Raw genomic sequence first — 27,044 nt, forward strand, 5'->3', positions numbered from 1 at the left:
GGTACCCGTGCTGTGCTTTGGCACACAGTTGATGCTCAAAATATGTAGCTATTGCAATAAGTTTCTAACTGCTAGGGTTATGGCTTTGTTATTTATTTTTAAAACTTTGTTAGTGATAGTGATTACACGATCTTTAGCCTAGTACTTAGGAACTTGTCTCATCATCTTGGTAACCCTGACAGTGCCTGGCACCATGCCTGGCACATAGTAGGCACTCAGTACATAGCTGTTGAATCACATTAAATTGAAATGAACATCCATTCAAACATTAGCATGAGAGCTGTGTCACTAAATAGCTGTCATTCCAAAATTGACAGCCAACCATGACACAGACATGCTTACACAGTTTGTAAGCCATGATTTCAACTTCTGGTATTGCAGATATCTCAATTAATATTCTATTCGCTTTCTAAGGGTCACTCACATAAGCCTTAGGAAGAAAGGGTAAACCAACAGAAATATCTAGCTTAGCAGCCAAGAGAATGAGCTTTGTTCTAGGTAGACATAGGCTTATATACTGGCTTCAGCACTGTCTAGTGGGCCAGTTACTTCATCTGTCTGAGGCTGTTTTCTCATCTGTGAGCAGGGGATAAGAACAGCACCTATCTCATCAGGTTATTGTGAGAATAGCACCTTCCACCTGCTGTTATCTTTGCCTGAGACACTCTTCCCCCATATTTCACCTTGACAATTTCTCCTGCTTTTTCAGTGTGACTGTCACTTCTTCCAGAATGCCTTCCCTGCTGCCCATGGTTGGTTGGATCCACTACGATACTCTCCCTCTAGCACCTGCCAATTACTCTTTGTATTACTTCTTAAACTACTCTCTTTCTTTCTGGATTGTGAATTCCAAAGGATAGGAATGGTATCTGTTTAATTCATTCCTGTGTCTCCAATGTCTCATAGTCCCTTGGTACATAATATTTTGGGTGGACTGTACTTGTTAACTGAGTGAAAAAATGAGATAATAATACACATAAGTATGGAGCCTAACATTTAACAAACTCTCAATAAATGAAAATTATTATTAATAACAAAATATTGGTACTGAGATTATTCACCTTGAGAAAAGTAACATAGTGGGAGGAACAACAAATTAGAGATAGGTATTGTGAATCTAGCTCTGTATCTTGTTTGTTATACTCCCTTGGGTGAAATGTTTATTCTTCTCCATTTTTCACTATTAAAATGAACATAAGATATTCACCTGGTGTCCAACTCTACTTGGTTCTCATAAAATCTGCCCTTTGCCAGACCACACCTCAAAGGCTGTCCTGTGTATGCCCAGAGTTTCTAGATGTAGATCCTACACTGCCCTTGCACTTCTCTACTTTCTCATCTGCTAATTGCTGACCCCTGACCCTTCTCCATTCTGATCCTGCCTACCTCCTCAATTTGTTACACCAGTTGGCTACCTCCTAGCTTCTAGCTTTATTTTATTTCTATTTTTTTATTTTTTTTGAGACAGAGTCTCACTTTGTTGCCCAGGCTAGAGAGAGTGCCATGGCGTCAGCCTAGCTCACAGCAACCTCAAACTCCTGGGCTCAAGCGATTCTGCTGCCTCAGCCTCCCGAGTAGCTGGGACTACAGGCATGCTCCACCATGCCCGGCTAATTTTTTTCTATATATATTAGTTGGCCAATTAATTTCTTTCTATTTATAGTAGAGACGGGATCTTGCTCTTGCTCAGGTTGGTTTCGAACTCCTGAACTCAAACAATCCGCCCACCTCGGCCTCCCAGAGAGCTAGGATTACAGACATGAGCCACTACGCCCGGCCGCTTCTAGCTTTAGAATACACTTGTCCTCAAGATAAAGAACAAAATCCTTAAGGTGCCCACTGAAGCTTCATCTTCTTCACACCATCTTGCTCACTGTGCTCCAGCCACCTGGCTACCTGGAGGCACTAAACTCTCTGACCCAAGGCCTTTAGACGTACCAGTCCCCCTGCTTGGAGCATTGTCCCCTATCTCTTTATCAGGCTGATTCCCACTCTACCTCTGTGTCTCATACTTGGCTCCCTCAGAAGAAAGTAGGTCTTCCTGCCACCTTCCTTATAGATCAGGTGTGATATATAGTGTCAAATCTTCACATTTTAAAAGAGAAATTATGAATCTGAACTTAAATGTGAAATTTCTGTTTTTAATGCTGGCAAATAATTTTAAAAATGTAAAACACTGTGGGCCAAACCAAAATATCTGTAGGTTAGTGACTGCCTGTGGCCTGTTTGCAACCTGTGCTGTTCAACCTTTAGCTATACTTGGTAACTATTTCTGTGTTAATCATCACTCCACCATCACTCCATTTATTAACTGTCCACTCCATGCCAGGCACTGTCTAGTTGCTTTACACAGATGATCTCATGTAATCTCCAAAACCATCAGTCAGGTCAAGTAAGGCTCAAAGAGGTTAAGATACTTGCCCAAGGTCACAAGCTGTATGTGGTAGAACTAAAGGTCCTTGCACTGGACTTCTGTGTGTCAAGGTATCTGTCAGTTTAGAATAGGAGCCCGGCATGGTGGCTCATGCCTGCAATCCCAGCACTTTGGGAGGCCCAGGTGGAAGGATCATTTGAGGCCAGGAGTTTGAGGACCAGCCTGGGCAACATAGGAAGACCTGTCTCTACAAAAAATTAACAGATAAGCTGAGTGTGGTGGTGCATGCCTGTAGTCCTAGCTACTTGAGAGGCAGAGTTGGGAGGATCTCTTTAGCCCAGGAGTTCAAGGCTGCATACAGTAGGCTATAATAGTGTCACAGTACTCCAGCCTGGGCGACAGAGTGGGACCTTGACTCAAAAAACAAACAAACAAACAAATAAACAAAAACAAAAGACTAGCAGAGGCTCTGAAGCGCTGCCTAACAATGACAACTATTGTGCCAGGCATTGTGCTAAACACTTCGCATGATCTAATTCAATCCTCACAAAACCTATATAAAGGAGCTAGTGTTATCATCCCCATTTTATAGATGAAAAAACTGAGGTATAGAATGGGTATCTGATTTACCCAAGGTAAAGACAGGATTCAAACTCAGGCAATCTGATGCCACAGTCCCCACTTTTAGGAACCTCTGTTACCAATTTTGGCTTGTGGCAGAGTGTGGGCTGAGGGAGAAAAGGGAGAAATTTGTGAGTTACTCTTTTTCCAATCCAGAGCCCCACAAAGGTCTCAACTGAGAGAAGAATCCCTCTGGGTATTTCCACGAACCTGATATTGAGAGATGTGGCCTGTAGGTGGCAGCAACATAAATCGTTTCTTTAAATTTTACAATACTCAAAGCTATGGCGAGGAGACTTTAAAAGTTCACACTCACTCATTTGCATGTTGTCATCTGATTGGCCTAATTAATTCTTTGCCAATTCATTGACTTTCTCAGCTCAGGAGAACTGCCAGGCTTGTGGAGCCTTGCCCAGATGAGAAGGAAGAGGGAGCCCTCAGGATGTGAAACTAGAATGAAGTCATCCAGTTCAACCATTGTGGTGATTTTATTTTTATATGGGGGTGGGGGAGGATTCATCCAGATATTTATTAAATTCATAATCTCTGTAAGATGTTCTTTTTTTGTTGTTGCTTCATAGCTATCTTTAGTTCTGGATTCTGTAAGATGTTGGTCTTAGAGAAATAAAAAGTACATTTGAGGCAGGGCGCCAGTGGCTCACACCTGTAATCCTAGCATTCTGGGATCACTTGAGCTCAGGAGTTCGTAGACCAGACTGAGCAAAACCGAGACCCCGTCTCTACTAAAAAAAAGAGAAAAAAAATAGCTGGGCAACTAAAATTAGGAAAAATTAGCTGGGCATGGTGTGGTGGTACACACCTGTGGTCCCAGCTACTGGGGATGCTGAGGAAGGAGAATGGCTTGAGCACAGGAGTTTGAGGTTGCTGTGAGTGAGGTTGACACCACTGCACTCTAGCCCAGGTGACAGAGTGAGACTCCCTTTCAACAACAAAAAAAATTATGCATTGTGTATTTGAAAGTTACATAGATTTTTTCTCCTAAGATGTCTTCTAGAAGTGTTGTAGCTTTAGGTTTTATATTTAGGAGTAATTTGGGTTGTAACACAATGGGCTTGGCATTTAGAAAGATCCTCTGGCAGCAGCAAGGAAGGTGTTTGGAAGGTGATAGCCTGGGGACCGGAAACTAGTGAGCCTTGGAGAAGGATGATGGTGGCTTCCACTAGTTGATGGTAGTGGAGGATATGGAAAAGAGTTAAAATATTGGAGATGTAGACTGACTGGATTTCGTGGCCTGAAGGAGATGTCAAGAATGATTCCTGGCGGGGCGAGGTGGCTCACGCCTGTAATCCTAGCTCTCTGGGAGGCCGAGGCGGGTGGATTGCTCGAAGTCAGGAGTTCAAAACCAGCCTGAGCAAGTGCAAGACCGGGTCTCTACTATAAATAGAAAGAAATTAATTGGCCAGCTGATATATATATATATATATATATATATATATATATATATATATATATATATATAAATTAGCCGGGCATGGTGGCGCATGCCTGTAGTCCCAGCTACTCGGGAGGCTGAGGCAGTAGGATCGCTTGAGCCCAGGAGTTTGAGGTTGCTGTGAGCTACGCTGATGCCAGGGCACTCAACTCACTCTAGCCTGGACAACAAAGTGAGACTCTGTCTCAAAAAAAAAAAAAAAAAAAAAAGAATGATTCCTGGGTTTCTTATACACTAAATTGAGGATAACTTGCTTGTAAATTTTTTGCACCTCAAATTGGCCCTCAATAGATAGCTTTTTCTTTTGGGGAGATTATGATTGAAATTTGGTCAGACAGGGACATCGTTTTCTAAAACCACACACACTTGTATCAGTTCCCTTCTCGGAGCAGTATTGAACCCTGTCCTTCCAAGCCCAAAGCCCTTGCCTCCCTCGGTATCAGGAAAGTTGCCAAAGTTCTTGTACCTCCAGGGCGCCAGCAGCGGGACCGACCTCCGGGAGAGCAAAGGACTTGTAGTTCCCGCCATTTTGTCCTGCTCGCGGCACAGCGGGCCCTGCTGGGACTACAAGTCCCGTGAGCCTTCTCGGCGGCACTTCCTACCCCTCGCTGTCCCGCCCGCTCCCTTTCTCCCCCTCCCTGGGGGCCAAAGGCTTTGGCTACAGCCTGGCGGCCAGCGGGCCAGGTAGGATTTCCGGGGGAAAGTGCTGTGGAGTCTGAGGCGGCGGCGGCGGCGACCTGGGTGAGTTCAGCTAGCAAGAGAAAGTGAGCGGACGCGCGTGGGGTCGGGCTGCGAGTGCCTCTCAGGCTCGGGCCGCATCCCCGGCTCCGCAAGGGGGTCGCGGTCCTGGCAGAGGGTAACGGCCCAGGTCGCGGTCGCATCCGGCCAGGGCGGGGCGGTTCGGGGCCGCCGCCTCCCTCCTCGGCCCTCCCACAACGGTCCCGCAGTGGCGTCTCCGCCTGCATCGGGGCCCGCGCAGGCTCGCCCTCTCCGCCCCCCGAGACTCAGCCGGGCCCTTTTGTCTGGGCGGCTTTGCGCCCCCTTTGTGCCCGTGCGTGGAGTTGCCTCCTTAGGGGAGCCTGCAGGGCCAGTCCCTGTCGGGGACCGCTCCCTAGGGATCCGGTTACAGTAACCAGATCGGATCAAAGTCCATTTTTCAAAACCTCCCTCCCTCAGACCTCTGCACCCCGGCTAGCAGAACGAAAATTTTGGAACTAGTAAGAGTTTCTGTAGAAACCTTGAAGTTATTGTCTAACTTTAACGTCAGCACCGGGAGGCTTCAGGGCACTAATCTCTAGGCGGTTTTCTTGGTAGAGGAATGAGTCTATGGAAAAGAAGCGACACCCCCCGCCCTGGGAAACGGGGAAAAAGATAGAATTTGCTGCGATGTCTGTCTAGGTCACAAATGTGATTGGGGTTGGGGGGGCTGGAGGCGCGGTGGCGCAAAGAACCAATGCGAATGGCAGAATGGTAGTTCACACATTCTCCCAAATCTCGGAGGAGAGTAAGTGATTTATAGGGCATCATTCATTACTTGCAAAAAAGACACCAGTACTTCATCCGGCCACCCATCTCCTCGCTCCCCTCAACCGCATCCTTTTCTTATTTCTTTTGTTTAAAACAAAAAGTCGAAAGAAAAAGTCCATTAATAGAAGGATCTACTTTATAGAGAAACCAGAAATCTGGTGGCTTCTAGAAAGCACTTTTTCACTAAGTAAAAGGAATGAAGCTAGGTTAGGGGAGGAGAGGTGGTAGATTCTTACTGGAAACTGTTTAATTGCGTGGATTTGATCAAATTAAATTAGATTGTGGTAACTTCGTAAATGTCCCGTTGGAAAGACTGCATTGCTAGAATCAGGTAAAGTTTTCTAAAGGCCGTTGCAAATACCCCTTTTGAAAAATAGGTTAATTAGCATTTCAAGTCTCTAGGATAGAGGACAGCCAGGACCTCTTTACATGAATCACGGAAGGTTATTGAAGTTATGTAGGTTAATTCTCCACCCTCGCCAAGTAGGCAAATAAAGCCCTTTGCACATTTTTCTTTGATATCTCATAATGGAAGTTACTTACTCTTGAGAATCCCAGATTGTTTTAGTAATATTGTATAGGGATGGTAGGTCCTTAATGCGGTTCTTTAATTTTTAACCCAGCAATGAGTAGGGGGGCTTTTATGTTTTCCTGGTTATGCTTTGTTTGAAGAAGCATCCATGGAATTGCTCTAGAAGTTTTACAAATAATTTGTGAAACAGCACTTGCTATTGACTGGCTGTTATTTGTCCAAACATAATTTTGTCAAAAAAAATTTTTTTGAGTCAGAGTCTCACTCTGTTGCCCTGGCTAGAGTGCCATGGCATCAGCCTAGTTCACAGCAACCTCAAACTCCTGGGCTCAAGCAATCCTCCTGCCTCAGCCTCCCAAGTAGCTGGGACTACAGGCATGCGCCACCATGCCCGACTAATTTTTTTCTATATATTTTTTAGTTGGGCAATTAATTTCTTTCTGTTTTTAGTAGAGACAGGGTCTCTACTAAGCCAGCTCTTGCTCAGGCTGGTTTCGAACTCCTGACCTCGAGCAATCCGCCCACCTCGGCCTCCCAGAGTGCTAGGATTGCATGCGTGAGCCAACGCACCCGGCCTAATTTTATCAATTTTTTTAAAACAAGTTACTACACATTGTGTAATTTAATTCTCAATACAATTCTCTGAGGTGGTTGTTCCTCATTTTACAATTGCTAAAAACCTATCCTTTAAAATGTTAAGTGACTTGCCGAGGGTTATACTTTAACCCAGATATGGAGAAAGCAGAGTGAACCATACTTCTGAGTCTAGTGCCCTTTCCATTACTTAACGCTTACTACAGCTACTAATCATACAACCATCAACAGCTTTAATTTGAAGTCTAAATATTGGAGAAAAATAATGGAAATATTTTCCAGTCAGAGCAAACTGATTTATAAGGAACTAGAATTTCTAGAACCATAAACAGTCTTTCCCGTAAGTGATACTGAACATTGGTCCCATCAGTTTGTCTTCTGATACAATGTGATTACCTTGTGCCTAGGTAGAATGGCAGTTTTATGCAGTCTTTGTAGTGAAGGAGTGGTGAGTCACCTGGTTGTGTTTGTGACTAATTTTTGCTAAAAGGTTTATTGAGAAGTATGTTGGAGAACATAGATACAATAGCTTTGGCTGCTGAAAGTAACAAAAGACAGAACTGAAATGCAGACACTGTACTTTTCTGGTCAAAGCATCAAGACTCAAGAGAATGCTTTCTTTAGTTTCTGCTTTTAATAAAAACTTTTAATCAGTTTCAAACCTGTAGTTAAGTCTTGGATTTATGTCAGTACATGCCATGAATGTGACATCAGAAATAGAAACCTACTTCACCTCCCATACTTAAACTCTTCTTAGGTAAAATGCATAACATGCCAATGGAATTGAGTCAATACAATTATGTAGTCTAGCCTTTCTTACTAGTAGAAGCCTGTTTTAAATCTCTCTTTTATTATGCCATCATAATGGGAAATAATTTTTTCCTTTTGTTTTTTGCCATTGGTTTACTTCATTTCCAAATCCCATTCATTCATTCATTCAATCAACAAATATTTATTGAAAGCCTGTTATGTTCTAGGCACTGTTTTAGGCTCTGAGAGAAACACAATGAAAACAAAAATCTTTTCCTTCTTGAGGTTTACAGACTATTAGGGCTGGGTGAGAAGAGGGAGGAGTCAGATAGTAAATAAGCACTAAATAAGTAAAATCCCCTCTTATTAACTGTGCAACCTTGAGCAACTCCCTTTACCTCTTTGAGCTTTAGTTTTTCCACTTTAACATGGAAGTAATGATTCCTGCACAACCTAACTTGCCGGATTGTTTCCAAGAGCAAATAGGATAAGTATTTGGATGCATTATATGCTTCCAATTCCTGTGGTAAGTTATTTTTACTACTATTAGAAAAGAAAAAGGAGCATTGGAAGGTTATTTATTAATATAAGGAAAGAAGTGAATGTATGGATTCTTAGGTCTATCAGAATCTGATGTCCCATTGTAAAACTTGCACAGACTGTTAGTCAGGTCTTCACAGGGACTACAATAACCATTTGTGTAGACCCTTTTAATAGCATTTATCGAATAAGATTATTATTTAACATTGTTGCAGTTAGCTATCTTTTTTCTTAGGGACAGTGCTTTGCTGTGTTCAGGCTGTACTCGAATTCCTGGGCTCATGGGATCCTCCTACCTCAGCCTCTGTAGTAGCTGGGACTTTATACATGCTTGCTGAATGGGTGAATGAATAACAAAAGTAGGCAGATGCAGTTTTAGAGAATACCAGAACCAAAATGATTCTTTTATTCAGCAGATATTTTTGTTTTGCTCATTGTGTGCTAGAATCTGGATTATGTTCTGGTGGTACAAAGATGTGAAGGCATATAGTCTCTACCTCCAAAATCTCTCTCTCTCTTCCTCTCTCTCTCTCTCTCTCTATATATATATATATATATTTTTTTTTTTTTTTTTTTTTTGAGACATAGTCTCACTCTGTTGCCCTGGCTAGAGTGCCATGACATCATCCTAGTTCACAGCAACCTTAAACTCCTAGGCTCAAGCAATCCTTCTGCCTTAGCTTCCCAAGTAGCTGGGACTACAGGCATGCACCACCATGCCCGGCTAATTTTCTTTTTCTATATATTTTTAGTTGACCAATTAATTTCTTTCTGTTTTTAGTAGAGACGGGGTCTCACTCTTGCTCAGGCTGCTTTTGAACTCCTGACCTTGAGCTATCCTCCCTCCTCAGCCTCCCAGAGTGCTAGGATTACAGGTGTCAGCCACCACGCCTGGCCAAAATCTCACTATATTAAACCACATAACAACAGTGTGTGAGTGTTAAAAAGACGTATGTTATAAAACAGATAGGGAGTGAAAGATTCTGTTTTGGTAACCAGTGAAGGAAGGCATTACAGAGGATGTGATTTTAGGATTTGGTCTTGAGGGATGAGTAGAATTCAGGTAGAACAGTTACTATTAAGGCTATTCTAGGTAGAGGGAGCAGCTTGAGCATAAAAATGAGGTTACAAAAATGTAAGGTGTGTGTCTGGGAAAGAATGTATAGTCTGGTATGGCTAGAGTATATTGCAACTGGGCTTTAACATATTTTTTTTAACATACTTTGATTGACATACCCCCTTGAAAATTTGTGAAAAGCAATGGATATTCACCTGAGAAAACTGCACATAAGTAAACATTTGCATATAATTTTAGGAAGTTGTGGGCTACTCAAAAGTCCCTGGAACCCTGGGTTGAGCAGTTGAAGGGTACAGTGGCTGTTGAAGGGAAAGGTTCATGAGCTCCATGCTGAGAAGGATTCACAATACTTTGCTGAAACATTTTAATGATTTTATGATTAGGGAATTGTTAAGCCATCAAAGCTTTATGAACATGTAAATGATATAATCTCCTCCATTCAGAAAGGTAATTGCTTGCAATCTCAAAGGTAGGTTAGAGGGTTTAGAGGAGATATTTAGAGAGTAAGTGCTAAAAGGAGGCAGGATCGAGGGCTTGTTTTGTTTTGATATTAAAGGATGGGAGAGATTTGACATGTTTGCAGAGAAAAGGAAAGGAGCCCACAGAGAGGCAGATATTACAGGTCTGCACAGGAGAAAACGTATGTAATGAAGAAACCTCAAAGGAAATAGAACCGAAAGCTTATGGAGAGGTGAACCTTGAGAAGGAAAGATGAAGAAAGCGATGGAAGAAGACATATTTGAAAGTGATAGAGGTGGAAGGTGACATAGGAATAGTTGTTACCAATTGTTTATTCTGTACCCAGGCACTGATCTAGATGTTGTTATATGAGTTATTTAATTTTACAATAATTCCATAGAGTGAGTGAGTATCCACATTTGATAGTTGAAGAAAGCTGGGGGAGTTGGCTCACACCTCTAATCCCAAGAGTTTGGGAGGCTGCAGTAAGGGGGGGTGGTCATTGCTTGAGCTTGTGAGTTCGAGGCTGGAGTGAGCAATGATCATGCCATTGCATTCCAGCCTGGGCTACAGAGGGATACATTGTCTCTAATCAAACAAAAAGATTAAATTTCCCAGGCACTCCATTTTATATGTAATGGAAGAGATCTGGAAATGAGATATATTTTGACTCTAAATGACCCAGGTTCATAATTTCTGCCTCATTGGGCCTGTTCATGTCTCAGAGCCTCTTTTTTATCTTCGTCACTGAAGAAAAGGGTTATCTGCAGAATGATAAAAGGACACATGGGCTATTGGACTTCAGAGAGTGTCAAAAGTTGGGAATAGTGTGTGTGGGACTCAGGAGGCTGAGGTAGGAGGATTGCTTGAAACCAGGAGTTCCTCTTCTCAATAAAAAGTTTGGAATAGCAATTGTGGAAAAGGTAAGGTAGCCAACCAGAGATGTGCAAAAGGATTGTTGAACAGCAGTTAGGGCCCAGCTAAAGTCAGAACCAAATTACCCAGTAGTCCATCCATTCTCTCTCCTATATTCTCATTAAAACAAAATTTTTTTGACAGTTACTCTTGATGTGGGCCTTAGAAAACCACTATGTTGTAATGAAGCCTCTAATAACACTGTCTCTGAGGAAGTCAAAAGTCTGCTGCTTCAATTTTCTCATCTCTCAAATTCTAGAATGTTAATGATTTACAACTAAAAATATTCCAAGGGGGTGTTTTAGGAAAAGTAGTTCAGTGTTCAGGGGCTGTTTGATTTTTAGGGAAGAGATGGTCTAGGGGAAACTATGCAGCTTTCAGATGCAAGCTTGGTTTTCAGTTTAATTTCTCTGTTATGTTTAAAGCATCAATGTTTGTTCCAACAGTCTGAAAGTTCTGACATCTTTACCCAATATAATGCATTTACTGCCTTTGGAATCTGAAGATTTAGGATCTAATTCTACCTTTATCACTTCTTAGCTGTAAATATCCACGGACAAATCAGCTATGGACAAATCAGCTAACCTCTCTGGTTACTTTCATTTGTTAAATATAAAAGGTAACCCTTTCATCATAGGTGTCAGATAAGATAAATGACAGGTCTTTACAAGCTGTGTAGTGTTTAATATATAAGAAAAAAGACATCATTACACCTGACAAAGAAAAAGATAATTGTAGTAGTGTGGTAAGTGTTGTATGGAGGAACACCAGTTTAAAGTATTACTAAGTGGTAAGGGAAATCTCTCAGGGTGTGAGCCCTGTTGGTGTATTGAATTTAGAAATCTATTTGTAGTGTATGGTGTTCCTAGGTGTTCTTTTAGGTATATAGTTAAAATCAAATCTAATCTTGAATCAAAGCTATAACTTTTTCTTTTATTTTTTTAAACTCCAGTATTAAAGATTTTCTACATTTATTCTCTTAACTGTGAACTTGTTAGCTAAATTTGCAGGACTATTTTTTGCAAAGATGTTGATTATACCTTATTTAAGGGTAGAATACTTTTTTTTTTTTGAGATAGGGTTTAGCTCTGTTGCTCAGGCTGGAGTGCAGTGGTGCCATGTAGCTCACTGCAGCTTCAAATTCCTGGGCTCAAGTGATCTTCCTACTTCAGCCTCCCAAGTAGCTAGGACTGTAACTGGTTGCCACCACACTCACCTAATTTTTAAAAATTTTTTTGTAGAGACAGGGTCTTGCTGTATTGCCCAGGCTAGTCTCAAACTCCTGGCTTCAAGCAACCCGTCTGCCTCAGACTCCCAAAGCACTGAGATTACAGATGTAAGCCACCACACCTGGCCCTTTGTAATTTCTTATATTCCATCATCATAAAATTATTTCTCCATAGGTAGAGTAAATACTTTATTAAATTCTCAACTTGTATTTTTATTATTAACCTTTTTTTAGCTTTTCAAAAAACTAATTTTTATATGTGGGATAAAAATGTTATTCTAAGTTAATTTTTTAAAACATAATGCTATCTAGTTATTCAAAGTAACAATTATTTTGTGAGGGCATTTTGGACTTTTGTAAGACTCTAATTATTAAGTGTTCTTATTAATCTTGGGATACTAACTAATATCAGCTAGGTCATTAGAAATTTAAAATCTTCACTTTATAAGGGATCACAGATATTTTTTAAAAAGTCTCTTTTTCATACTAGTGTTGATGTATTTCTTTCTTGTTGTTTACGTCAGAATAGGGTTTATAGAGAAATGGTTGTTCTTTGGGAAAGCTTGGGTGAGTTGATTGTTTATTAAGCAAGGTTAAAAAGTGGAACCTTCACTTTTTCCTCCTCTCCAGTGAGTGACTAGTAGAAAGGGGGAGAATTCCTAGGAGAGAATTTAATAATAATAGCCCTACCTTTTTTCCTCCTCTCTCATGGATGAATCTCTATTAAAAATGTTGTCAGCCAGGCACAGAGGCATGTACCTGTAGTTCCAGCTACTCCAGATGCTGAGGCTGGAGGATTGAGCCCAGGAGTTCCAAGCCACAGTACACTATGATCATGGCTGTGAATAGCCTACTAAACTCCAGCCTGGGCAACATAGCAAGACCTTGTCTCAAAAAAAGGCTACCAATAGATAATAATGAGTAACTGTATAGAACCAATCATAAGGTGTGAGAGAGCACTTTCTACTTCCTTTTATTACATACACCCAACTTTTTCTCCTGTCTCTTCCTCTGAATTTAAATTTGAAGGAGAGCATTATGATTGAGGATATTGATGTATCTTTACTGTATGTATTAAAACATATCACACAATCCTAAAATTCATATGGAACCACAAAAAAACTCTAAATAGCTAAAGCAATCTTGAGCAAAAAGAATAAGGCTGGGAGGGATCATACTACTTCATTTCAAAATATATTACAGGCCTTGTGTGGTGGCTCACTCCTGTAATCCTAGCACTTTGGGAGGCCGAGGCAGGAGGATCACTTGAAGCTAGGAGTTCGAGACCAGCCTGAGCAACATAGTGAGACCTTGCCTTTACAGAAAAGTAGAAAAATTAGCCAGGTGTGGTGGTGCATGCCTATAGTCCCAGCTACTCAGGAGGCTGAGGCAGAAGGATCACTTGAGCCTAGGAGTTTGAGGTTGCAGTGAGCTTTGATGATGCCATTGCACTCAGCACGACAGAGCCAGATCCTGTCCCCCAACCCCCCCCCCCCAAAAAAAGGCAATACCATCAGTACTGGATATCTTAAATCTCCAAATTCTGCAGTAAAATGGGCTCAGGGAAAAAAAATTCTAGCCACTCTGATAGGCAAGGAAAACCAACCAAAACTAATTTTACATTTGCATTTTCCTAATTAGTAGTTAGGTTGTACGTCTTTTTGTGTTTATTAGCTTTTTGTATTTGTTCAGTGAATTCCCTGTTATAATTCTTTGCCCCTTTATCTGTTCATGTGTCTTCATCTCTTAACTATTTTCAAAGGTCGAGTTGAAAATAAATACGAATTTTGGTTTTTTAAACTTTTTTGGGGGGAATTATATTTAGAAATTATATAAATAGCATTATCATAGTTAAGGTTTGGTACTGAAATTTTTTTTATTTTAATGTTATGTCACTAAATTGTAGCTTTTAAAATATATCTTTGGGAATTTTCTCAGAAAGTGATATATATAATGCCAGAAATAAACAGTGCTGTATCTTTTTGGGTATAGATTTTGTCGTGATTAATGGGGTAAGGAATTGCCCTTCCTGAGATCTATAAGCATTTTTCCCAAAAGTAATGTCCTTTATAACTCACTAGTGATGTTTTCTAAGAGAATTTGGCTTAGCATGTAGTATTTTTGCTTACCAGTAAGCCACACCTCTGTTTTTTTTTCTTTATTTATTTATTTTGTTTGTTTGTTTGTTTGTTTCTCAGTGTCCTTATACACACCTCTGTTTTAAAGAGCTGATTCTTGCTTCTTGGTGGTAACAGAAGTATCAGGGTTAACTAGGAAGAAAAGGGCACAGTTTTTCTTCAAAGGGAAATTGGTCTCGTTTTCATGTTTTTACCCTTAAGTAATATGTTAGATGTTGATTATTATTATTATCATTGTTATTTTTGAGACAGAGTCTTGCTCTGTTGCCTGGGCTAGAGTGCCGTGGTGTCAGCCTAGCTCACAGCAGCCTTAAACTCCTAGGCTCAAGCAATCCTCCTGCCTTAGCCTCCCAAGTAGCTGGGACTACAGGCATGTGCCACCATGCCTGGCTAATTTTTTCTATATATTTTTTAGTTGGGCAATTAATTTCTTTCTATTTTTAGTAGAGACAGGGTCTCTCTCTTGCTCAGACTGGTTTCGAACTCCTGACCTTGAGCGATCCTCCTGCCTCAGTCTCCCAGAGTGCTAGGATTACAGGAGTGAGACACTGCATCCAGCTGGCTTTTTCTATTTTAAAAACTCTTTACAAAGTCTGAGATAATAAAGATATTTTCTTTCTTTCTTTCTTTCCTTCTTTCCTTCTTTCCTCCTTCCTTCCTTCCTTCCTTCCTTCCTTCCTTCCTTCCTTCCTTCCTTCCTTCCTTCCTTCCTTCCTTCCTTCCTTCCTTCTTTCCTTCCTTTCCTTCCTTTCTTTCCTTTCCTTCCTTCCTTTCTCTCTCTCTCTCTCTCTCTCTCTCTCTGTCTCTCTTTCTCTCTTTCTTTCTTTCTTTCTTGGCTAATTTTTTCTATATATTTTTAGTTGTTCTGCTAATTTCTTTCTATTATTTTTCAGTAGAGACAGGGTCTCTCTCTTGCTCAGGCTGGTCTGGAACTCCTGACCTCAAGCAATCCTCCACTTTGGCCTCCCAGAGTGCTAGGATTACTGGTGTGAGCCACCGCACCCAGCCAAAATATTTTCTTATATTAATATTTTCTTCTAAACATTATAAAGTTTTACCTTTTACATTTAGGTCATTAATGCAACCAGAATTAATTTTTGTGTATGGTATTAGTTAGGGATCCAATTTTTTTTCATATGGCTGATGAACAACCTCAGCCCATTACTGAATGATTCATCCTTTCTCCATTGATCTGTAGCACCACCTTTGTCACATATCCAAGTTTCCCCATATTCATAGGTCTGTTTTTCAGTGCTCTATTCTATTCTACAGGTCTATTTCCCTATCCCTGGGCCAAAACCAAATGTGTAATAATTACAGTTTAAAGTAAGTCTTGTAATCAGATAAGACAAGGTCCCTATTTTGTTTTCAGAAGTGTCTTGGCTCCTCCATATCCAAGCTGGTCTCAAACTCCTGAGCTCAAGGGATCCTTCCATAGTGCTAGGATTACAGGCCTGAGCCACCACACCCAGCTGTGTTTTAAGCACCACATGTACTCACCAGCAAATTGGTATTAACGGATCAACACCTAAGTGGACATATAGGAATAACATTTATCCGGTGTCAGGTGGGTGGGAGGGGGCCAGGAGGGTATATACAAACAATGAGTGAGATGTGCAACGTTTGGGGGATGGTCACGCTCGAAGCTCTGACTCGAGGGGGAACGGGAGCATGGGCAACATACGTAACCCTAACATACCCCCATAATATGCTGAAATTAAAAAAAATGTCTTTATTGTGTCTTAGCACTAGTAACTAACACTAATGAAATAATGATAATAATGATTGTGAAGCTATTAATTTATTTAGAGATGGGTTCTCACTATGTTGCCCAGGCAGGGCATAGTGGGCTCAAGAGATCCTCCTGCCTCAGCCTCTTGAGTAGCTGGGACTACACATGCTACAGGTGGAGTGCCTGGTTCTATTTATTTCTTTAGTTCAGTTCTGGTCCTCAGGAGGGAGAGAAGTGAATGTATATCTGTTGAACATTCATTCACTGATTGAGTAAACATTTATCAGTACCTAGCAAGCCAAGCATAAGGTTAGACACTTAACCTATGTCATTCTATTTTATACCCCAGCCCCCATAAGGCAGATTGCAATATCTCCAGAACAGGCGTGATTTTGAGTGTTGTGGTCAAATTATTAAACTTCTCTATGTTTCAGATTCCCTATCTATAAAATGAGGATAAGAATAGTACCTGCTTCTTGAGGTTATTGTTAAAAAGATCAAATAGGCTATTAGACGACAAATAGCACCTACTGGGTAGTAAGCACTAAATAAGGGTTAGGTATTATTATAGGATCCCAAATACTAAGATATATTGTTAATAATAATACGGATCTGGATTAAGGCAGTGTGGGGATAAGGGAGGATAGATTTAAGAAGCATTTCTGACTTTATAATGTTTGACCTTACTGGATGTACAAGGAGTATAAGTTAGAAAGGTTGCCACTTTTTTGTAATTATAAACATAGAATTTATTTTTGCATTTGTTTGATTGGTAAAAGTATTGCCTAAAAAAGCTCTTCTTAAACATCAGTATTTTAGCTCCTACTTTATAGTTCTTTGGTGCAGCTTCAAGGGATCTGCTGTACAGTTACAGTGATTATATTAATTTGTAAAGGTGTGATGGTTAGTTTTATATGTCAACTTGGCTAGGCTACAGTACCCACTATTTAATTAAATACTAATCTAGGTGTTGCTACGAAGGTATTTTGTAGGTGTGGTTAGCATCTACAATCAGTTGCCTTTAAGTAAAGATTATTCTTCATAATCTAGGTGAACGGCATCTAGTCAATTTAAAGGCTTGTTAAGGACAAACTGAGGTTTCCTTGAGGTAGAAGTTTTCTGTGTCTCCAGGCTGCAATATCAGCTCCTGCCTGAGAATTTTCAGCCTGGTGGCTTGCCCTACAGATTTCTGATTTACCAGCTCCCACAATCATATAAGATAATTCCTAGAAATCTCTTTTTTTTTTCTTGAACAGCATGCTAGCAGTAAATCTCTTTTTAATTCTCATTTCCTCTCTCTTTCTCTCTCTCTGTCTTTCTCATCTCTCTGTCTCTCGTGTATGTTTGTATCCATCCTACTGGTTCTGCTTCTCTGAAGAGCCCTGACTAATACAGAAGGTATCCTGGAGGCTATGTTAGGTAAGCTTGAGGCCTGAAGGGGAATAAGCTGTATAAAGAGGTAAGAAAAAGAGTTTAAAGCAAAAGGTAATTTTGTGGGAAAAGAAAAAAAAAAACCAAAACAGCAAAAAAAGTTAACAAAATGAAAAAGTAAAAAAAATTTTAAAGGAAAGAAAAAAAGGTAGAGGAAACAGCATGTGCAAAGGCTCAGGTGAGAAGGAATATGATTCATTCAGGAACTGGGACACAGTTTGGTTTATGTAACATATAACAGGGAAGACTGGCAGGGGGAAATATCAGGAATGTAAACAGGCTGGATCACATAGGATCATGGTAGTCAAGTTAGAGAGTTTGAACTTTATCTTGGGCAATGTAAGGCTATAAAGCCAGGGGGATGTTGCGATTAGATTTTGTTCTGGAACAGGGTTTGTTAAAACCAAGTAATGCTTTTTTTTTTTTTTGAGACAGAGTCTCGCTTGTTGCCCAGGCTATAGTGAGTGCCGTGGCGTCAGCTTAGCTCACAGCAACCTCAAACTCCTGGGCTCAAGTAATCCTTCTGCCTCAGCCTCCCGAGTAGCTGGGACTACAGGCATGTGCCACCATGCCCGGCTAATTTATATATATATATATTAGTTGGCCAATTAATTTCTTTCTATTTATAGTAGAGACGGGGGTCTCGCTCTTGCTTAGGCTGGTTTCGAACTCCTGACCTCGAGCAATCCGCCCGCCTCGGCCTCCCAGAGTGCTAGGATTACAGGCGTGAGCCACCGCGCCCGGCCCCAAGTAATGCTTTTTAAGGGAAAATTTTATTGTTAATCCTCAGTGTTGCCTTAAAATATTTTTATTATATTGTCAAATTAATATTATAAACATAAAAGTAGGTATAAAGTTATAGTTCTTGACTGTAAAACCAAGAACCTTTTCAGCTTGCAACAATTATAAACTGTTAAAATTATGATTAACTTAATATGATGAATAATTTTGGGTTGAAATAAAATTTCTGCTGTATATAATTTCTTTTGAGTTTAGTATTTCTCTACTATTAAGTGATCTGAGATGATTTATTTCTTCTACCACTTTTCAATACTCACAGTGCTAGGAAACTTGTTCCATTGAAGTCACTTGGTTTTCTCTTGGCTCAAAATACATCATGGATACTTTTTCCTAAGTCCATTTCTATTAATTTCTTGTTGGTCCTAGACAAAGTAGTACTGTTTGGTTCTCAGGTTCATTTATTCATTAAGTATTTTTTGAGCACCTACTGTGCACATTTTAAATGCAAGGATATAGTGGTGAACAGAACAGATACAGTATTTAATAGTACTTTCTAAATTGGAAGAGACAAAGTAAGAAATTAGGGAAATATATTTATAGATAATATCAGGTAGTGATAAGTTAAAAATAAAATAAGGTAAAGGGATAGAATGTAATGGATATAGGAGTGTGCTATCTTAGACTCCTATAGTGTGTCTAGGGTTGTCAGAGAAAGGCCCCTCTGAGGGAGTCACATTTGAGTTGTCACCTGAAATGAAGGAACAAATCATGCAGTTTCTTGGAAAACAGCATCCCAGGTTAACTGAACAGCAGCTGCAAACCCTGGCATAAGAATGTGCTTATTGTGTTCCGTGTGGCTGGAATAGAGTGAGCATGAGCAAAAGTGGTAGGAAGTGAGGTCAGAGAGTGAGACAGAGGCCAGATCATGGCTATAGTAAGAAATTTGGAGTTAATTTCAGATGTAATAGGGAGATATGATCTTCTTTACTTTTTGAAAGAATCACCCAGGCAACTCTGAGGACGACAGAATATAGAAGTCTGAGTAGAAGAAGGGAAGCCAATTAGGGTTTGGTAGTACTAGTCTAGCAAGAGATGGTGATACCTTGCATTAAAGTGGTGAGAAGTGGTTAATTTGTGGATATATTTTGGAAGCAGAGACAGTAAAACTTGGTCATAATTTAGATGTGGGTATGAGAGAAAGAGAAGAGTCAAGAATGACACCAAGGTTTTTGTCCTGAGCAACTGGTAAGCTCAAGTTGCCATTTTACTGAAATGATGATAGTGATGATAGAAAATAGCAGCTAAGACGTGTGCCAGCTATTACTGTAAGTGTTCTACATCTGTTGCTGTACTCACCGAATAGGAAATACTGAGGGAGGAACAAGTTGGGGAATCAAGTTTGTTTTTCAAAATGTGATATGTTTGCTAAACTTATTAGATTTCTAAGTGGAGATATTGCATGGACTGTGAATATATCAATCTGAAGTTTAGGGGAGAAGTTCAGCCAGGAAGTGTGAAGTGTGAATTTGTTCATTTCATCAGTGTACATAAAAGCATTTAAAACTGTAGAAATGGCCGGGCGCAGTGGCTCACGCCTGTAATCCTAGCACTCTGAGAGGCCGAGGGAGGCGGATTGCTAGAGGTCAGGAGTTTGAAATAAAACTGTAGAACTGAATGAGATGACTAGTCAGCATTATATTGGGGGTATTACTGCTTCCCTAGCAGGAATTTAGAAATTTAGGGGGTTTATTTTGGATGTCCTAACTCGGGAGGCTATGGGCATTTAATGGGCTGGGATAAGGGATACTAAGTGAGGGTTGCTAAATATCCTGCAATACATAGGACGGTACACAATAAAGAACTATTTCAGGCACAATGCCAATGATGCCCAAAACATTATTTCAGGTAACAGAGGAGTGAAGATGGTGAAGGGATGAGATTTGAGGGCCAAGTCCTTGGGGCTCTGCAACATGCAGAGGTCGTCAGGAAGAGCAAGAGGTTTCTGCCGAAGAGACTACCTCAGCTGTAGTAGAGAAACAAAGATGCTAAGAGTTCCATAGACCCCAGTTTAGGGAACACTTAAAAATTACTGGGGCTGTGATACATAGATTAGAGGAAAAAATCCAGAGGAAGTGAGAAAATTTTGAATTCTATTGTATCTTCAGACAATGGAGATGAAGAGAGGGATCTGAGATATGTTTTGGAAGTGACTCATGTGAAGTGGAGGATAAGATTTGGGCAGTTAGGTGGATGGCGGTAAGTTAGGAAGCTGCAGGAAAAGGAAGGAGTATGGGTGAGCAGGAGGTAGATAATGAGTTGTGCATGTTGAACAGAGTTTGTAGATATCTCAGTGGAGATGTTTATTGAGTTGGACATGTGAATTTAGAGCGCATTCATTCAAAAATTAGTTACTGAGCACTTGCTATTTTCCAGCAACTACTTTGGATTTTGGAGATATATCAGTGAACAAAAACAGGCAAAATACCTATCCTAAAAGAGGAGATTTTAGTTAGAGGAGATGATAAAATAAAAGACTAAATTTATATGGTATATTAGATGATGATAAGTGTTCTAAGAAATATAAAGCTGGAATAAGAGATAAAGCAGAGGTAGGGTGGAATGATGCTGATGATTGTAATTTAAAGTAGGGTGATGAGGAAGGTTTCACTAAGAAGGTAACATTGGAGCAAAGACATAAAGGAATTGAGGAATAAATATCTGGAGTAAAAATATTCCAGTGCAGAGGCCCTGAGTGTGCCTGCCAGGTTCAAGGTACAGCAAAGAAGCTTACCTACCTGGAGCTTAGTAAGGAAGTAGGAGAGTACTTGAACATGATGGAAGATGTGTGAATATGGTCATATACCATGAGGCACTATGCCATAGGGCACTATAAACTTTTGAAAGGACTTTGGCCTTTCCCTTGAGCTTCTGAGACAGATCTGCACTGAATATGTGTCAGTGATCATATGTATCAGGCATCGTCTTCATGTGGGTAGTTACAGAGGCAGTGGGGCTATTTCAGTCTTGCATAGGCATTCAGTTAGGTGGAGACACACAAAGTAGACTTCTGCAAAAATTAACTACATAGAATTCTTCCAGCAAGACATGCTTCTGGTTATGATTTTTTTAAGAACAGAGGAGTTTTGGGTTTTTTTTGTTTGTTTGTTTGTTTGTTTTTTGCGACAGAGTCTCACTTTGTTGCCCAGGCTAGAGTGAGTGCTCTGTGGCATCAGCCTAGCTCACAGCAACCTCAAACTCCTGGGCTCAAGCAATCCTTCTGCCTCAGCCTCCAGAGTAGCTGGGACTACAGGCATGTGCCACCATGCCTGGCTAATTTTTTGTATATATATTTTTAGTTGGTCAGTTAATTTCTTTCTATTTTTGGTAGAGACGGGTCTCGCTCAGGCTGGTCTTGAACTCCTGACCTCGAGCAATCTGCCCGCCTCGGCCTCCCAGAGTGCTAGGATTACAGGCGTGAGCCACCGAGCCCGGCCAACAGAGGAGTTTTGTTCATTGAAACTTGCTGAAAGCTAACCAAGGATCACCCCCCTGATTATCTAGCGATAATAACAATAATGTGATTAACAGTTAAGGTACTATTGATTCAGTTTTCTCAATCTGCTAATAAATCCTGTTATTTTTATTAACTGAATTCAGATTTTTAGTTCTTAATTATTATTACTATTTCACTTCTTTATGAGACATTGATTCAGTGCCACTTACATATGAAGCAAAAGTGCTCATCTCAGGCCTATTAGCATGAGAGGTCCAGTGAAGCTTTGTTTGCACAATTGAACACACTTTGTTTAGGCTTTTAGTGATTCCAGGACTTATTAATCTCTTATTTTCTCTAATTCCTTTTATACTGGTTTTTGGAAGGTTAACACTTAAATAATTTGACTTCTCAGCTAGTCTGTTTTCTTAGTGGTTGCCCTGGTGATTACAATTAATATCTTAAGACAATCTGTTTGAGATTAATTATCAACTTAATTTCATTAGTTCTGTATAACATTACAATAGATAGAGTTAAATGACTTTGGAGCCACTTTATAATAACACCAATCAAAATAAGAAAATGAGTACTATGGGCTTGGAAGAATTCAGTACAATCTAATATAGAAATTAGAGGTCTATAAAGTCTTTTGGAACATGTGAAAAGGACCATGTGGTATTGGAAAATTGTGATCTGTGATTTTGATAGCTTGGTGTTAGAATTGGAAAGTACCAGATGGCTGGCAAACTGTCAGTGTAAGCACTATTTTTTAAAAAGTACTGTCATAAGAAGGGTTCCCTTTGAAGCAGACTCAGTTCAGTGTGAAGAATTCTTATTGGGAGTGCTCTTGAGACCAACACCTGTGGAAGGGATGGGGGGAGCAGCAGTATTTGGGCAGAGGGTAAAGTCCGGCTGCAGTAGAGATTGATCGGGAGCCTTAGTGGACCCCACAGGGAGCTGTGGAGCTAAAAGAGCCTGTTAGAATTGTCTCCTGTTATACTGTCATGGCTTATACCCTGGCCTCCACTGGATGTGGACCCCTGAGAAGAATGTGATCTTCCTTGAGGCAACTCTTCTCACCTGAGGCAGTCCCTGAAGGGATTGACAGTTGTAGGTTCTTTGCCTACAGCCATCTCAGCTGTTGGGGCAATAGATCATTCCTTGAAGGGGCAATCTAGCCAGTGCAGCACTATCCACAGTGTACTTTTGTGTTGCTCAGATCTACTTCTTTTTAAAAACAGCATTATTTGAGATATAATTCACATGCCATACAATTTACCCATTTAAAATGTACAATTTGATAGCTTTTCTTTCTTTTTTTTTTTTTGAGACAGAGTCTCGCTTTGTTGTCCAGGCTAGAGTGAGTGCCGTGGCTCCAACCTAGCTCACAGCAACCTCAAACTCCTGGGCTCAAGCAATCCTCCTGCCTCAGCCTCCCAAGTAGCTGGGACTACAGGCATGCACCAGCATGCCTGGCTAATTTTTTCTGTATATGTTAGTTGGCCAATTAATTTCTTTCTACTTATAGTAGAGACGGGGGTCTCGCTCTTGCTCAGGGTGGTTTTGAACTCCTGACCTCAAGCAATCCGCCCGCCTTGGCCTCCCAGAGTGCTAGGATTACAGGCGTGAGCCATCACGCCCGGCATTGATAGCTTTTCATATGTTTACAAAGTTATACAACCATCACCCCAATCGATTTTAGAAAATTTTTATTTATCTCCTCAAAACTGTTACTCTTAGCCATCATTCACCAATCTCCCCATCCCCCCAGCCTTAGGCCTCCACTAACTTTCTTTCTTTATAAATTTGCCTATTATGGATATTTCATATCAATAGAATCATACAGCATTTGGTCCTTTGTGATCAGCTTCTTTCCCTTAGCATGTTTGAGTGGTTTTCACTTTTTTTTTTAATCTTAGAGACATTGTCTTGGTCTGTTGCCCAGGCCCAGGCTGGAGTACAGTGGTTCGACCATAGCTCACTGCAACCCTGAACACCTGGGCTCAAGTGATCCTCCCACCTTGACCTCCCAAAGTGCTGGAATTACAAGTGTGAGCCACCATACCCAGCCAGTTTTCACTTTTTAGCTATTATGAATAATGCTTGGCTGGGTGTGGTGGCTCACACCTGTTATTCTAGGATTCTGGGAGGCTAAGGTGGGAGAATTGCCCAAGCTCAGAAGTTCAAGACCAGCTGAGCAAGAGCAAGACCCTGTATCTAGTAAAAATAGAAAAAATTAGCCAGATGCAGTGTGCACCTGTAGTTGGAGCTACTCAGGAGGCTGAGGCAGGAGGATCACTTGAGCCTAGGAGTTTGAGGTTGCTGTGAGCTAAGCTGACGCCATGGCACTCTAGCCTGGGCAACAGAGCAAGACTGTGTCTCAAACAATAATAATAATAATGCTATGAATATTTATGAACACATTTTTGTGTGGACATATATTTTTATTTCTCTTGGCTATATACCCAAAAGTGGAATTGCTGGATCACATGGTAAACTCTACATTTAACTGTTTGAGGAACTGCTAGACTCATCTAAATCTGCTGCTTTACATTCTCACCAGTAGTGTGTGAGGGTTCCAGTTTCTCTACATCCTTACCAACACTTATTATCTATCTTATAGCCATCATAATGGGCATGAAATCTTACCTCGTTGTGATTTTGATTTTCATTTCCCTGAAGGCTAATGATGATGAAGATCCTTTTATGTGCCTGTTGACTATTTCTCTTCTTTGGAGTAATGTCTACTCAGATCCTTTGCCCCGTTTTAAATTGGGTTATTTGTCTTTTTATTATTAAATTATTATAGTTCTTTATGTTTTCTAGATACAAATTCTTTATCAGATAAATGATTTGCAAAAATTTCTCCCATTCTGTGGGTTGTCTTTTCACTTTCTTTTCTTTTCTTTTTTTCTTCATTTAGAGACAGGGCCAGAATACAGTGGTGCAATCATAGCTCACTGCAGCCTCAAATTCCTCCTGGGTTCAAGTGATCCTTCTGCCTGAGCCTCCCAAGTAGATAGGACTACAGGCGCACACCACCAAGCCCAGATAATTTTTTAAAATTTTTTTAAGAGATGAGGTCTCACTATGTTGCCCAGGCTGGTCTCAAACTCCTGACCTCAAGTCATCCTCCTGCCTCAGCCTCCCAAAGTGCTAGGATTACAGGCATCAGCCAATGTGCCCAGCCTTCATCTGTTTCATTTTATGTGTTCAGGGGACAGCTCATCCAGGATTCTGGTGGGCTTCTCTTCCTGGAGGATGGTTACAAGATGAAGATTAATGTAGTGAACTATAGCCCTTGCTGTTGCAACTGGTCTCAAGGTTACAATGAATAATTACTACCTCCTTTCACCACTCTTCAGTCCAGATTTTTCTTGCTACTCTTGATGACTTACTTGGTCATCAAACCCTCATTCCTGAGGGATCTAAATCACTGGTCACCATGCTTTACTCAGGCCAGGGTTTCCAGCCTGTCAGAATTGGGGAAAGTGGTATTGTTAACCGGCTGTCAAACTCCTCTGTTCTTGTCTTCTCAAGATTGAAGAATGAAAGCAAGAGACAGTTTTGAAGCAGCAAATGGCAAAGTTTATTAAAGTGAAAGTTCCCTCTTAAAGGAGTTAAGAGCGGGACACATCCATGTGGACTGTGGCCCTGGGATTTCTGTGTCCTAATCAGCAAGCAGTAATATATTCCAAAAGGGGTAGGAGAGGGCACATGTCCCAGTGGACAGTGGCACTGGGGGGTTTCTGTGTCATCCCTTTTTCTCTTGTCTGACTTCTCCTACTTCATGACGTTGTCTCTTCTCCTTTTTTTTTCTTGACCAATGGAGACGTTGTTCCTTCCTGTCATGCAAGGGGAGTTTTTCAACTTACATGGGTAGGCCCAGATATGTTGTAGTGTCTTAAGCCCACTGAGGGGACAAACTGTAATGTATGTATAATGTGCTCTGTGTTGTTTCTGTCACTTCTATTGTTTCTTGTGATAGTTCTGGTTACTCTTATCTTGTTATTGTTACAATATGTTCTCTCACTGAGTATCCCATTTGTTTATGTTGCTTGCTTTTTTAATTTTCCTCTGCTCATGTCTCACTTTTCTTATGCTAACATTCTGTGACAATTGGGTTACCCTTATCTTGCAGTGTGTTTTCTTACTCAGAATCCAGGTTGTTTACACGGCCCATTCCATACTTCCTATTCATGTCTTACTTTCCTACCTACACTAAAACAGTATCAGTAGGCACCCAAGTGGATCACTTGGGTTCCAAACATATTCTTCACTGTCCCAATGTACAGCAGCAACCCTAACTCTTTCTGATGATAGTCAGGATCCCCTGTCATGACAGTAATTCTTCATACCTGCTGATTCCAGGATACAAGGACTCCAAAATGCCCAGGTAGCAGCCATAGCTGATAGTCTGTTGGAACGCTTGTGTGTCCTGTGGAAGTGTTTGTCTTTTGGTGCCCAAGATCTTTAACTTTGTAGAACCCAGAGTTTCAGGGATAGGAAATACAGATTCCCCAAGTGCATCCTTATATTGATGATAAACAGGGTATGCTGTTTCTACCTCCCATTTCCAAGATTCATGTATTCTCCCATTTCCAAGATTCATACATTCTTCCTGTTGAAGGCATAGCAGCATATAAATGTCTTTGATTTAGAGTATATTTTTCATTCTGGAGGATGGCACTCTATTCTCACAAAATATTATGTTGAGCTGGTGTTTTAGCTGTGCCTTTATCAGGCCACTCCAATCCTCTTTTAGGTTAGCAGCTTTTAGACGAGATCAGGCGCGTTCAGGGTGGTATGGCTGTAGACAGCAGCTTTTAAATGATGCTGCATATGACACCACCATTAGATCCCATGGTCCTGGGCTCTGTCTTATACTGTACTTAGTTTACTACCTAGTGGGGCCGCTGACATGACATGGTATTATGTGGGATGATGCTTGCTAGTAGATCAAACAATTCCTAAGCTCTCCTATAGTGATGTTCACTGCACCCCGAAGAGTAGGAAAGGCAAAACTATTCCCAGAATATATGTCTGTTACTGTCAGAACAAATCGTTCACTTTTCCAGGGTGGAAGGGGCCAAATATAGTTAATGTGCTATCTAGTGACAGATCGGTTTCGTTAAAAGATGGTGCCATATTGGGAGTTTTTATTATTATTATTATTTCAGCATATTATGGGGTTACAAATGTTAAGGTTACATATATTGCCCTTGCCCTGCCTACCCCCTCAAGTCAGAGCCAATTGGGAGTTTAATGTTTGTTTATCTATGTTGCTGGCTGTTTGGACTTCTGGTGGCATCAGTAGCTACGGCATCCTTGGTAAGTGGGAGTTCATGCTGTTGGGCCCATGCATAGTGTCTGTCTCTGCCACAGTGGCCACCTTTGTTCATGTGCCCATTTTTTAAGAACTGGGGAGGCCATGACAA

At 40.7% G+C, this 27,044-nt stretch overlaps 1 protein-coding gene across 12 annotated transcripts in view; it reads left to right on the forward strand.

The window, feature by feature from the left end:
* The first annotated feature begins 5,020 nt into the window (after positions 1 to 5,020).
* Positions 5,021 to 27,044, forward strand: part of PHACTR4 (phosphatase and actin regulator 4) — a 105,308-nt gene continuing 83,284 nt past the window's right edge. For 6 of the 12 annotated variants that reach the window (XM_075995758.1, XM_075995765.1, XM_075995767.1 and 3 more), the window contains exons 1-2: positions 5,021 to 5,189; positions 17,320 to 17,360. The gene's annotated coding sequence lies outside the window, so the exon portion shown is untranslated. Of the gene's footprint in view, positions 5,190 to 17,319; positions 17,401 to 27,044 lie in introns of all 12 variants that reach the window. The other 6 variants (XM_075995763.1, XM_012750650.2, XM_012750638.2 and 3 more) reach the window with 3 other exon arrangements.

The sequence above is a fragment of the Microcebus murinus genome, chromosome 2 (genome assembly GCF_040939455.1).
Source record: "Microcebus murinus isolate Inina chromosome 2, M.murinus_Inina_mat1.0, whole genome shotgun sequence".
Lineage (NCBI taxonomy): Eukaryota > Metazoa > Chordata > Mammalia > Primates > Cheirogaleidae > Microcebus > Microcebus murinus.